Source organism: Lissotriton helveticus, chromosome 1_1 (genome assembly GCF_964261635.1).
Source record: "Lissotriton helveticus chromosome 1_1, aLisHel1.1, whole genome shotgun sequence".
NCBI lineage: Eukaryota > Metazoa > Chordata > Amphibia > Caudata > Salamandridae > Lissotriton > Lissotriton helveticus.
In genome coordinates, this window is record NC_136057.1 from 34,165,546 (window position 1) to 34,179,263 (window position 13,718).

Sequence of the window (13,718 nt, forward strand, 5' to 3'; positions counted from 1 at the left end):
CTGAACTACTTTATAACTAGCTAAGCTTTCTGAAGTACTTTCTAACTATCTAAACTTTTTTAATCAAGTACTTTATACATGTCTAAATTTTCTCAACTACTTTATACCTAGCTTAGCCTTTTCAAGTACTTTCTACCTAGCTAAACTTTTTAAATCAAGTACTTTATTCATGTCTAAACTTTCTGAACTACTTTATAACTAGCTAAGCTTTCTGAAGTACTTTCTAACTATCTAAACGTTTTAAATCAAGTACTTTATACATGTATAAACTTTCTGAACTACTTTATAACTAGCTAAGCTTTCTGAAGTACTTTCTAACTATCTAAACATTTTAAATGAAGTACTTTATACATGTCTAAACTTTCTCAACTACTTTATACCTAGCTAAGCTTTTTCAAGTACTTTCTACCTATCTAAACATTTATAGTCAAGTACTTTATACATGTCCAAACTTTCTGAACTACTTTATAACTAGCTAGGCTTTCTCAAGTACTTTCTAAATATATCTAACTTTTCTAAAATACTTTCTAAATATCTAACTTTCTGAAGTACTTTCTAAATATCTAACCTTTCAGAAGTACTTACTGAATGTCTAAACTTTCTGAAGTACTTTCTAAATGTCTAAGAGGTACTGCATACAGCACTTACCTCTTCCACTGGTTACTAGGAGGCAAAGTGGCTGCATTTATAATTGAAAAAATGGATGACACATGTAACTTAAGGATAGTCAAAAAAAGAGAAAACGGAGAAAGGGTTATTTTCTGTAACAGATTCTAAACAAATTGCAATACATCAATTAAGGGAAAACATCAAATCTTGATGAGATTTTTTGTTGTATATGTAAAATGAAGCACAAGCAGTTTTAGCAAGGATTTTGATTGCCAATGTTATTGGAACCACATAGATGCAGGCAGTGATGGCTGTTTCTAAACCTTGGCATTTCACCCATCGTTAACGTTCGCCAAAAATGCCTCCTTCTGTTGGTAGTATTTATAGCAAAAATAATTATTCATTCAGAAAAGATGCAAAGGATTTTAGGGTATTTGGCCCCCCACCACCCTTTCCTATGTGTTGCCTATTAGAATTATGTCCAGAGAGTCAAATACTTCTGATAATCCCAGCAGCAAGAGGAGGGATGGAGCTGCCTTATGTCTAGTCATCCAACAGTGCCCTGTCCATACCTTTAGTGTGATCCACAACCTCAAACATCTCTGTTTTGTGAATGGCATTGAGCTTGGATGATTGCACCCTGTTTAAGCATCCAGTGGTGGCTTTTGTTGAGGGGATAACAGGCTAATGTAATTCTTTAGTATTGTGACCTGACTGTAAGGTAAGATTTGTGAATTTAGTGAGAAAAAGAGGCAGCTTCGACATTGTGCGAGCGTCACCACATTGTGTGATTCAGTTCATGGATGATGTCTGTAACCCCCTCAGCAGACACATCCCTGAAGCAGAAAGTTTGTATGTTTACCTGCCTCTTTACACACACCTGAGGAGTCAACATCATAATTGTTACCAAATGAAATCTGTCATCAACAATGCCTGGTCTTGTTTTCTCAATTCTTTTTGAAAGCAATTCTGTATTTACAGACAGTACGACTTCCTGAACATGTGCAATAGTAATTGTAAATTGTATTTATGTAGCTCTTACTAACCCCGGCGTAGGCATTATATTGCTTTGTGGAGAGTGGCGCGGTCCTCCAGACCCCAAGATGAGAGTTTAATAATTAGTAGATTAGTAATGTGTTTTTTTTGTGTACATTAGTTGTGTTAGGTTTGTGCTCTTGACTTCTTGTCAGTGGAGAAGTGTGGCTCAATGGTTAGAGCGGCAGACCCTGATGCAGAGGTCTGGCCTGGGACCAGGGTTCAATTCCTGCCTTGGCTGGTCTCGGCGGATCTTGGACTCATAATTCCTTGGACCTGATTTCTCGCCTCGGTGCCTACTCTAAGTGTGGGTCCTACGCTGCAATTCTGGGCAATAGCTTGCTTAGTCTCCACAACGGCCCCCTACAGCGCTAGGGATGCCTAGTTGCACACTGGACATGCCCAGGAGTGGACATTTCACGGGGAAAAACCAGGAAGGGTTCCCTAGCGGTATGAGTACAGCGCCAGGACACTCACGAGTATCAGTGCGCTTTACAAGTACGGCTACATTTACATTTACATTCTTGTGTGTTTATTAGAATTTAGAGTAGATATCAAATTAAGGGAATAGATTTGAATAGGGAAGTAGTAAGATTTTTTTTGTAATTAGTGGTCTTTTGTGCCTGTTAGTTGGGGGCCTTCGCTAAAAATGGAGGGGGAAGTTTGAAAAGGATATTTGAGAGTTATATATTTTTTTTAACAAAACTGAAATTGACTTAAACATACAGAACATGGGTTTCTGGCTAGAAAGCATGCTCTCAATGACCACCCAGACCAGCAAGGTAACGGCTTCCTGCTTTGGAATACTTAGACGGCTGAGAAAGATTCCTGGCTGCCTACTATTCCCAGCCTAAAGAACAGAGATACAAGCATTGATTCTTTCCCAACTGGATTATGGCAACCTTTTGGTATCAGGGTGTTACTAAGGGTGCTCTCAGACGATTGCAACTTGTTCATAATGCTGGCTCGAGAATGCTTCTAAAGCCGCCAAAATTAACCTCCACAGCTAAGCTTTCGCATGAGCTCCACTGGCTGCCAGGTGGAAAAAATGATTAATTTCAAAACGTTATGCTATGTGCACAAAATAAGAGCAAATAAAGACCCTAAATATCTCAAAAACCTGATGTTTCCTACATTCCGCGTTGCTCCCTTTGGTCCAGCAAAGCCAACCTTTTATCAGTTCTGAGAGCAAAAAGAACACGCCAAGGAGGACAGACATTCTCCTATCTAGGGCCCAAACTATGGACACAATGCAACAGTCACTGAGATCCTGTCAGTCCCTCTCCATATTTAGAAAACAATTAAAAACCTGGCTGTTCCAATAAGGAAAGTATTAGTTTCCTTCTTCATTTCACACAAGTACCTCCTGTCAGCTGTGGGTTTGTCAAGAGCTTGACCTCTATAAGGTCAGCTCACCCTTTCAATTTCAGTGTTGTATCTCATCTCTCTTCACTAGGGGTTTCCCTATTGCAGAGAGTGGGGCAGCTTTTGCAGTAAATGCACACAATGCATACCCCCTTTAAACAGTTTACTCATGGGTGGAGTTTGATCCTGTGGATCCTAATGCAGAGAACATTTATACACACAGAGCTGCAGTAATACCTGTTGATTGTGAAACCTATCGAGACCTAAAATTCCTGTAAGAATATCAAGCATGGTTTGGTGGACACCTACTCCGTGTAGGTCATGATGCTAGAATGGGCGCCTTGTGTAATGGAGGGGTGAGCTGGTCTGTATTAGTAGGGTATATACCATATCCTGACACAACAAACCTGCCAGTTCCAGAAATGACATCAATTAAGTCAGCAAATAGTTACTTATAGGTGACTTCAACTGTTTGTTTTACAACCGACTGCTGAAGGAGTTTTTGTTTCAGGTCCTGAAAAAACAAGCACACCCCACAGTGCAGGCTTCACGTCCACATACTAATAGTGCTATTATGGGAAAGGCACCCACAAAGTGAAACAAGATTACATTTGGGTTACTCGTAAAGCTAACCAGTTAGAGGCAGTGTATCCTCATACAAAACCCAGGATAAACACAGGATGCTAACTGTGTGGTTTCCGCTTGGTATGCTACCACCCGTGGAGGAGTGTCCTACATTAGCAACAATCTTTGCGAGTATCTACAGAACTACTCATGGCACTCCTTCATTGGTGGTTTTTCTGGAGGTGTTAAAACAAATACAGAATCAGCAGAGAGCTGCATCAGCTCTTGCTTTAGGAATGAAAATAATATGGAATTTTGAAACAGTTTCCTCAAAGGTTCTGAGTAACCCTGGGCAAAGCACTACGCTACGCTTGCGTAGTTTGCGAAGTTTGCGCAACTTCGCACTACGCGAACTGCACGTAGCACAGTGTGAACACTCGTAGCGTAGCGTAGCGTAGCGAAGTGCAGTGATCATTTTTGGCTTGCTCGCGGTCCTCAACGTCAAGTTGGCGACCACGAGCAAGCAAAATTATATCCTGGCGAGACATTTTCCTCGTTCGCGATCAGCAACATCAAGTTGCCGATCTCGAACGTGGAAAATAAACCTCCCTGTGATGATTCTCAACACGGGGAGGTCTGGTTTCTCATTGCGAGTGGTCGCGTATACTCGCGACTGCTCTCGATGAGAAACTACCAATCCGCGTTGACAAAGATACCGCTCGAGTAAAAATCTCCTCGAGCGGCATAAAACTACAGCTCGCACTGTGCAAGATGCCGTTTTCAATGATTGCACAGTGCCGGATGCTTGTCTGCACTGTGCAATAATTGAAAACGGCATCTTGCACAGTGCGAACAGGGTACTATGCAGTTCGCGTAGTGCTATGCGTAGGTCGCGTAGTGCGAAGTGCACTTCGCGTAGCTACGCGTAACGCTACTTTGCGAACTACACCCAGCCCTAGTTCAGAGTAACATGTGAGAAGTTGCAGGCTTGGTAAGTGTGCATTTGGTTGGCAATGCTTCCTGTTAGACCTGTCAGCATTAGGGTGCTCTTTACCAATTTGGTGGTAGAATCTCAGTGTCGCTTTGTAAGTGTCCATGTCAGTTTCTTTGTTCAATGTTCTCCATGGTCTTTATAGTTGCAAGCAGTGTTGTTAAGTTAAGTGGAGTTCCTAAGCGTTCCAGCTACTCTGCTTCCAGGATCTTTTTTGGTTGTTGTGTTTGCGGGGTGCCAGGGAATCAGCCCATGCTCGGATCCACTTGTCGAGCTGTGTGATGTCACTGTTTAGGGCATGGGTAGGGCCGTCAGTGGGGTTGACCTGGTTCATTCGCTGGACCTCATAAGGCATTGATATTCATTCTGCATTAGAATAGCACTAAGTAGAAGTCTTTGTGCTATGTTTGAAGCCTGAGGGGCTGTGGATTGTGTATCAGGAGGCATAAAAGACAGGCAGTGTTTTCCTTAAAGCCTGAGGTGCTCTGGTAACTAGAACACACCATGCTTACTGTGGGATATTTCAGCACTGAGTCACATCTCTGCTGTTCCCAAAAAAACAAGTATTCCTCTAACACAGGAAATAACTTCCTTTGCCCAAAATCAACAACCAACTTGCTTTCCTGATGTGAACTTTCAGGCTCCGCCTCGTTCACAAGAAAGGGGGGGGGGGCTGTTACAAAATCTCTTGTTTTGACGACTAGATGAATTGAATTGGGAGCTTGAAAAAAGTTGAGTTTGAGTTTAAAATATTTCTTAAGCACGCGTACACCGAGCGGTTTCATGGCGCTGTGCAGTACTACGAATCCCTGAGGGACAGAAGAACCAGGATACCAAGGGGGGCTTTAAGAAGGGAAGGCTTGGGTGAACAGAAAGGTTTTAAGTGCCTTGCGAAAGAGTGGGTACTGGGAGCAGGATCGCAAGTGGGCCAGAAGGGATTTTCAGAAGGCAGGAGCGAGTGTGGAGAATTTGGAGCCTCCCCATTTTTTCCATTTAAAGCGGGGGACTACGAGCAGTTGTTGGGTGGATGAACGTAGCTCCCTTTGAGGGGCATAGGAATGAATTTCGGAAGTGATAAAAGCAGGGGCTGAGCCGGACCGGGCATTGAAGATGATGCAGCCCAGCTTGAACTGGGCTCGTTCCTGTATGGGGAGCCAGTATAGGGACTTGAGGAGGGGCGTGACATGGTGTGATTTGGATAAACTAAAAACCAGGCGGGCCGCCTGGTTCTGGACCAGCTGAAGACGTCTCACGATGTACGCTGGCATGCCACAGTAAAGGGCATTGCCATAGTCCAGGCGGGAAGTAACCATCGCCAGGACTATGAGTTTGAGTGCGGAGGGGGAAAAAAACCGAGAGACTTTGCGGATAGTGCGGAGGGAGAGAAAAGATGAGGACACAACAGAGCTAACTTGGGAATGGAGGGCGAGTTGGTCATTGAGTTTGAATCCAAGAGTTTTTACAGAGGAAGATGGAGTGGGAGGGGGACCTAAGGAGGGGGGCCAGAAGAGAGAAGACCAAGGACTGGAGCAACCACCTGTCAGCACCAACTCTGTTTTGTCGGGGTTTAGCTTCAGGTGGTTGTGATTCATCCAGTCCTGGATGAAGGTCATGACTGAATGGAAATTGGATATTGACTCGGGGGAAGAAGATAAGGAGAAAATAAGCTGGAGGTCATCGGCATAATTGTAGACGGAGACCTCCAGCTGTTGAAGGGCAAAAATGAGAGGGGCGATGTACAAATTAAATAGCAGAGGGGAAAGGGAGGATCCCTGGGGGACCCCGCATTGTACTGCACGGAAGTCCGCCGAGTAGTCACCCAATCGCACTGCTTGAGTGCGGTCGCGCAAGAAGGAGGACAACCAGACCAAGGCCGAACCCTCGATTCCCGCCGCTCTGACACGGGAAAGTAAGATGGCATGATCAACCGTGTCAAAAGCGGCGGAGAGATCGAGGAGGACCAAGGCCTGAGGATGGTTAGTGTCCATGCCCTCTCTGAGGTTGTCAAGGACTGATAAAACTACGGACTCCGTGGAGTGTGCGGGCGGAACCCAGCCTGCCTAGGGGCTAGAACCCTGTTCTTCTCCACAAAGGTGCTCAGTGTTATAGTTACATGGCATTCCAGTACCTTCGCCAAGAAAGGCAAGAGTGAGATGGGGCGATAGTTGATGGGAACCGAGGGGTCAGCGCCAGGTTTTTTTAGGATGGGTAGGATGACGGCCGATTTAAGAGGTGAAATGACAATGCCCTGTGAAAGTGAGCTGTTAAGAAAGGTGAGGGGTGGCGAGACACAGGCAGAGTAGATCTGTTTCAGAATGTGTGCTGGGCAGGGATCCAGGGGGGAGCCGGACTTGACCAAGGGCAGAAGAGAGAGGAAGGAATCTTCTGTGAGAGGAGGGATGGATTCGAGACGAGCTACAACTGGAGGACGCTGGGGGCTGATGAAGGAAGGCGAGGGGAGGGGGATGTTAGCTTTGATGGCGGTAATTTTATCAAGAAAGAAAGAGTTGAGGGAATCACAGAGGTGCTGTGAGGGGGAGGGTTTTAGTGTGGCCCTATCAGAGTATGCGAGATCGTGCACAATGGCGAAGATTTCTCTGGCCCGATTGTCGGCGGTATGAATTTTGGACGAGAAATAAGCCTTTTTTGTTGCCAAAATAGATTTTTTGTATAGGGCCAAAAGGGTGATATAGTGATTTCTGAGAATCGGGCAGTAGTCTCGCTGCCCGAGGCGCTCCCCCCGGCGGACGTTAAGCTTTTGGACCTTCAGTTCCTCATTGAACCAGCGATTAGCGTCTTTAGAGCGCCTAGATGATATCCGCCTTAGTGGGGCGACTAAATCACAACCTGCTCGCAACCATGCGTTGATGGAATCCGCTTGTCCGAGAGATGACGACCCGTGGAGATCCGGGCAGGATACGGAGAGTGTGGCAGTCAGGGAGGCCACATCCACGTGGTTCCATGAGCGTGCCCAGATGTTTTTGGCTAGGGAGGGCTTAAGACCTGGGCTAAGGGATAAGGAGAAGGAGATGAGGAAGTGATCGGACCAAGTACAGGGGGAAATAGACAGTGAAGTTACCGGGCAGTTGCGGGACCAAATCTGATCAAGGGTGTGACCCTGACTGTGGGTTGGAGCGTGAACAGCGGAAATGAAGTTAAGGGAACGGAGAGACTCCGAGAACTCTTTTGATGTTATACATTCGGCCGGGTCATAGGGCCAGAAGTTAAAGTCCCCTAGTACCACAATGGAAGAGTGGTTAACTACTAGGGTGGCCACCAAATCTTGGAAGCTTGAAAGAAAGAGTTGAGGAGAAGAGGGAGGACGGTACATAAGAACACAGGTGAGTGGGGAAGTGAGGGAGAGTGAGCGGGCCACTAAACAGTGTGATGATCCGATGGAGGAAAAAGCTAGAGGTTGAAAAATGATTTCTTTGCGGGCAATCAGGGCGACGCCGCCTCCTGGCTTGCCAGGAGGATGGTCGGCTCGAAGAGCATAGTAAGATGCAGGAAGCATGGCCAGTAGGGAGGGGAGGGAGCTATCACAAAACCAGGTCTCGGTGAGAAATAAGAGGTCGGGCTTGTGTGGGTCCAATAGAGTGAAGAGTTCGTGGTGATGCTTGACTGCTGATCTGGTATTAAGATAAAACGCAGAAAAAACGGTGGGGGGTGGACAGGCAGGTGGAACAACGCCGGGGCAAATGGCGGGAGACGAGGATGAGGGGTGAGAGTGAGGGGAAGCACGTGGAGAGGACAGACCCAGCCTGTTGATTCGTGCTATTGCGATATCATCCAGAAGCCACGGGCCTTGGAGACTGGCCAGCTGCGCAGAAGAGTATTGAATAGAGTGGGCAGAGTAACCGGCCCCTGGCCCCGTTCGGACGCGGACGGGCGCAGACGGGCTTTCCATTGGCGCGCAAACATTGCGCCCGCTGCGCTCGTCCGCTGCGCGTCCGAGGGAGACACATGATTTATGGTAAGATGAAAGGGGAACGGTGGGCGTGGCCTCCGACAAGGGGGCGTGGCCTGCGACCTGGGCGAAGCGCTGGCAATGAGCGTCCAACTCCGATATCGAGCAGCGCTAAGTCCGCTGTCAAAATCGGGAAGGTAACAGAGGGTAAGTGGTTTAAAAACACAATAATATCAGTGACAATCCAATTTTAAAAAAACTAGGTGACTCCCGGCTTCCGCCTCAGGAGTGTAGTACAATGCAAATGGCGGCGCTAGCGGTCAGCGTCACTATATAACATTAGGTGGTGGGCATGGCCTCCGACAAGGGGGCGTGGCCTGCGGCCTGGGCGAAGTTACCAAATTAATTTCTTTCTTATACTAAAAATTCCTCTTTTTAGTCACACGCCCTTTAATGTGGATTTATTCTGTAGAAGGTTCCATGCTTGAATGTTTTTCAAAGCTCCAAGGTTTCAACTGTAGGCGTTATGTGAGAGTGCCATGAAACCAGCCCCTCACTTTCTGCCTCCTACAGACATTGTAACAGGCACAGGCTCTTTCAAATGCCATTCACCTGTAGTATCGTGGAGAAGGAGTGAACTCAGAGGAGACTTTATTAGAATTTACTCAGTCTACTTATATACAAATCTTGGTTGGAGCCCTATTAATCAAAACTTCTTTGAAATAACAAGTTACAAATTATTCACTGACACGTAACATGCACAATTCAAAACAATACTTAAAATTTCAATCTCAATACAATATTCAAAATACTTTCAATACAGAATACATGATTGTGTCAAACACAACATATATAAATCATATGGTCATGTATGGCTGATTAACCTGTGCATAACAACGAAATCTGTCTTGAGATCTCCTCTAATTTGTTTAATCCTCCCTGTATGGAGTCCAAAAGATGGATCCATTTACATTCTCTAGTATTCATAGTGGCTGTTAAAGAACCACCCCTAGGGTTGTGTATGATTTTCTCTAAGACCCACCATTTTAGATCGACCACCGAGTGTTGCATCTCACCAAAGTGTTCCACTAACGGTGCGCCCTATACGTTACAGCGGATGCGAGAGCAATGCTGCAATATTCGAGTTTTAACCTACTGTTTTGTTTGACCCACGTAGATTTTGGGACATGGGCACTTTGTGATATAGATAACATCTTTACTGTTACAGTTCGTATGATGGCATCGTTTGAATTGCGTGTGTGAACGCATTCTGCTCTACAGTCAGATCGCACGCTTTGCAGAATCCACACTTGAAGTGCCCCTGCAATGGTGGTAACATAAGCAGTGTTCTGGTGTCTGGTCTTTCTTTTTCCTTTAAGTATGAACTGACTACACTGTCTCTGATATTTTGTCCTCTTTTAAAGGCAACAAGGGGAGGCTCAGTAGTCCCTATTTCATTGGACACAAGTGACCAGTTACGATTGATTATGTGTTTTATCTCATTACTTCTATGATGGAATGTGGAAACCCATAGGGCCCGATTCACAGAATGAACTTAAGACTCAATCCTAAACTTACTACTATTTTGGTATTCACAGAATGCACTTACTACTTTTGGCATTCACATAAGTTAGGATTTTGTCTTAAGTCTGTTTTAAGTCTGTCTTAAGTCTGTCTTAAGTTTGTCTTAAGACAAACTTGAGACAAAATCATAACTTCTGTGAATGCCAAAAGTAGTAAGTGCATTCTGTGAATATCAAAATAGTAGTAAGGACGCCCTTTGAGAAATGGTTGCTTACCAAAGACACAGATAAACACCTCATTTCAGATATTTATTCGATGCTTACACCACCACACACCCCGGATAAGACACCAGGTCAGAAGCGTTGGGAGGCTGAATTGGGCAGGACACTGACTTCTAGGGAATGGAGGGATGTGTACTACAGGGCCTCACACACCACACGCAACACCGCGGCGAGGGAAACCGCAGTGAAGTTGGCAATGTACTGGCACCTCACCCCAGCCCGGTTTCACAAAGGAAACCCATCGCGTAGCGAGCACTGTTGGCTTCAATTTGAATTCCATAGAGCATATTATCAAGCTCATTATGGCTGTTTTAGCGGCAGTTTTCTGCCGCTAAAGCAGCGATAATTTTATCGCCTGTCTTGATAATATGCCCCTCGTGGACTTAGATTCTGCAACAAAAGAGTTGAGAAGTTCAGGTAGAATAGGGGCAAAAATGGAGGAGAAGGCAGAAAAAAAATCAACAGAGAGTCCATCAGGACCAAGGACCTTGGATTGTTTTAAGGATCTGATGGCACCCGTTATTTTCTGGAGAGTTATCTCAAGTTCTAATATATTACAATTATCAGGTAAAGATAGGGGATTAGGCAGGTCACTAAAAAGGTGTGCAAATTTTGTTCTGAGGGATTAGTGTCATCAGAGTCCAATGACTGGTAATATTTTTGAAAAGTGGTTGAAATATCTGAGTCACAAGATACCGTTTTGTTGGCACGGTCATTTAGATGGGTCCAATATTTTTACATTCAGATTTGATTACAAAAAAATTGGCCAACATTATGCCCACCTTGTTTTCTCCTCCGTGATACTTAGATTTGATATTAAGGAGAATATTACAGGCAACACCGATGGCAAGTTATTAAGAGCAGACCTGACTTTGATTAACTAAGGTAGTACAGAAGAGCATTTAGAGGAAAAGTAAGTATGCTCTAATGTTTTGAGTTGTTGTAATAAAGTAGTATATTTGGCATGGTTGGCTTCGTTCCTCCTTGCTGCGTATGCTATAGCGAAGGCACAAAAAGAGGCCTTGAAGGCATCCCAAGGAATAAATGTGTCCGAAAGTTGATTCATTTTAAAAAACTCATTATTAAAGGTAGTAGCTTCAGATAAAAAATTATTGGCAGAAAGGAGAAAGTTATTAAATTTCCATCTACCAGTTTTAGAATTGTTCAGCGATAAGTCAAATGAAGAAAAAACAGGAGCATCAGCATGGTCAGAAATAAAAATAGCACCAGTCTCTGAGGATTGGATGGAGGGAAGTAGAGGTTTACTAACCAAAATGTAATCAATTCTGGAACAAGTATGGTGCACATTGGAGAAAAACGTGAATTCAAAAGAATCGGGATTACAAGTTTTCCAAACATCAAATAATGGACGAATGGTAATAGCAGATTGAAATGCTTTGTGAGATGTGTCAGGATTAATTTTACATTTAGATTGTCTGTCAGTAAATGGGTCTAACCACTGATTAAAATCTCCTGCAAAAATAATGTTAGGATTTTCAAGAGAGGCTAATAAAATCTTGATGTTTTGCCAGAAATCTGTGTCCGGTTTAACAGGACCATAAATATTACTCATTGCTGTTTCAATTTAAGGGATTTTACATTATTACAAAGAGTTTCCTGCAAAAGGAAATATGCGAGTTCAATCTGGACAAGTAAGAGAGTACCTTTTGTCTTTTGACAGGATGTCCCAGATCACGAACATTCTACGAGACAATGTTACACATATTTAGGGAGTGAGATGAGAGATACAGGAATACAGGTAATGCGGTACATGGACACTGCTGAAAATAGAAAGACACAATTTATTCAATAAATATGTAACATACACATAATGTAAACAGAAAAAAAAGAACATTCATTAAACAGTACAAAAAAGAGAGTAAAAAACAACTAGTAGGAGAGGGAGAGTGATAGAAAGATAAAGAGATAGATCAAGGAAAAACCCAGAGCTAAGATGAAGAGTAAAAGAGATATGCATGGGACACAACAGCACCAAGAGCGGCAGAGGGAGAGTAACTAAGAAAAAAAGGAGATAACAGCCATACAGAAATATTATTGAGAGAGGTAGAAAGAATTATGAGAGTGTAAGAATAACAAAATAATAAGTTAGAATAAGTTAGGAGCGCTGGGAAGGCGTATCCACAGAGTGTTGTGAGATACTTTGAGGAAAAGATTTTAATTTGAAAGGATTGTCAAAGGAGCGAGGAACACCTTCATGAGTAATTTTACATAGACAAGGATGCAATGTGCCATACCGGTTATATAATTGTCTCATTAGTGGACGAAGAGCAAAAAATTCTTTCCTTCTGGCATTGGTGATTTCAGAGATATCTTGAGAGATATAAATGACGTGACCAGACCATATAAGACGACGTTTCATATTTGCTGCCTTCAACACACGGATGAGATCTGTAAATTCCAAAATAACATTATAATTCCTCTGGGTCTGGTAGACTGTGGTTGGAAACGACCAAGATGATGCGCATGTTGAAGGTACAATGGAGGATCATGTTGAAGGTCCAAAAGCTTGGGCAGGAACTTCTTCAAGAAGATAAGAAGGTCTGGACCTTCTAAAGTTTCTGGTAGACCATAAAACTGCAGGATATTATGTCTATTTTGATTTTAAAGATCCTCAGCATGCAATCTGAGGCATTGGCTCTCCTGCTCCAAGAAAGCAATCTTGGTAGTAGCATCATGTAAATCTTTCATTAGTAGCAGAGATGAAGGGTTTTAACCCCCTCACCTCATCAAGGATAATATTAAGAACAGGGTTATGCAATGACAGAATAGGAGAGGGGGGTCATTTTTCATCCGCTTGTACCAGAAGGGGAAGGCTTAGCAGACTCTGCATGACAAAGAGGACTATGTATCAGCTTTGGTGACGGTGTGAGCCTGCCCATATGCTGTATGTACAACACTTAGTAGCATGCAAATGTGAAGGAAAAATATGTATAAGCTTTGAGCTGAATATCTTGAGCAAAGAAAGCATTGACAAATACTTAAAAGTTCAGCATGAGAAAAAAGTAGCAATGTTTATATACAAAATGCTGTGAGACTACAGTAAAAAACATTTTAAATGGCATTTAAAAGGTAATGTCATATGGCCGATAGGTACATTGTCGACATCGCTAAGTTAGCATGAGCCATGCTGCCATGATGCCGCTTTTGCGCACGCTATCTAATTAACTTATTTTTGCAAGACTCTGTTTATGCCTTTCACATGAGAACCGTCTGCTTTGTACGTTCTCTGTCTGTTATCAGAGTTTAGTCTAAACACTGTGAGCAAGGTCGATAAACAATGCCCTTTGTTATTCTATTCTGGTCAGTACCTAGCACCTAAACAAAACATGCTAACACTGCTCCTGCTGCTGGAAACTTGCACTTTGATATTATGGGGATGCATGTTTAGGTAACACACACTTGGAGAGGGGCCTTTCCAAGG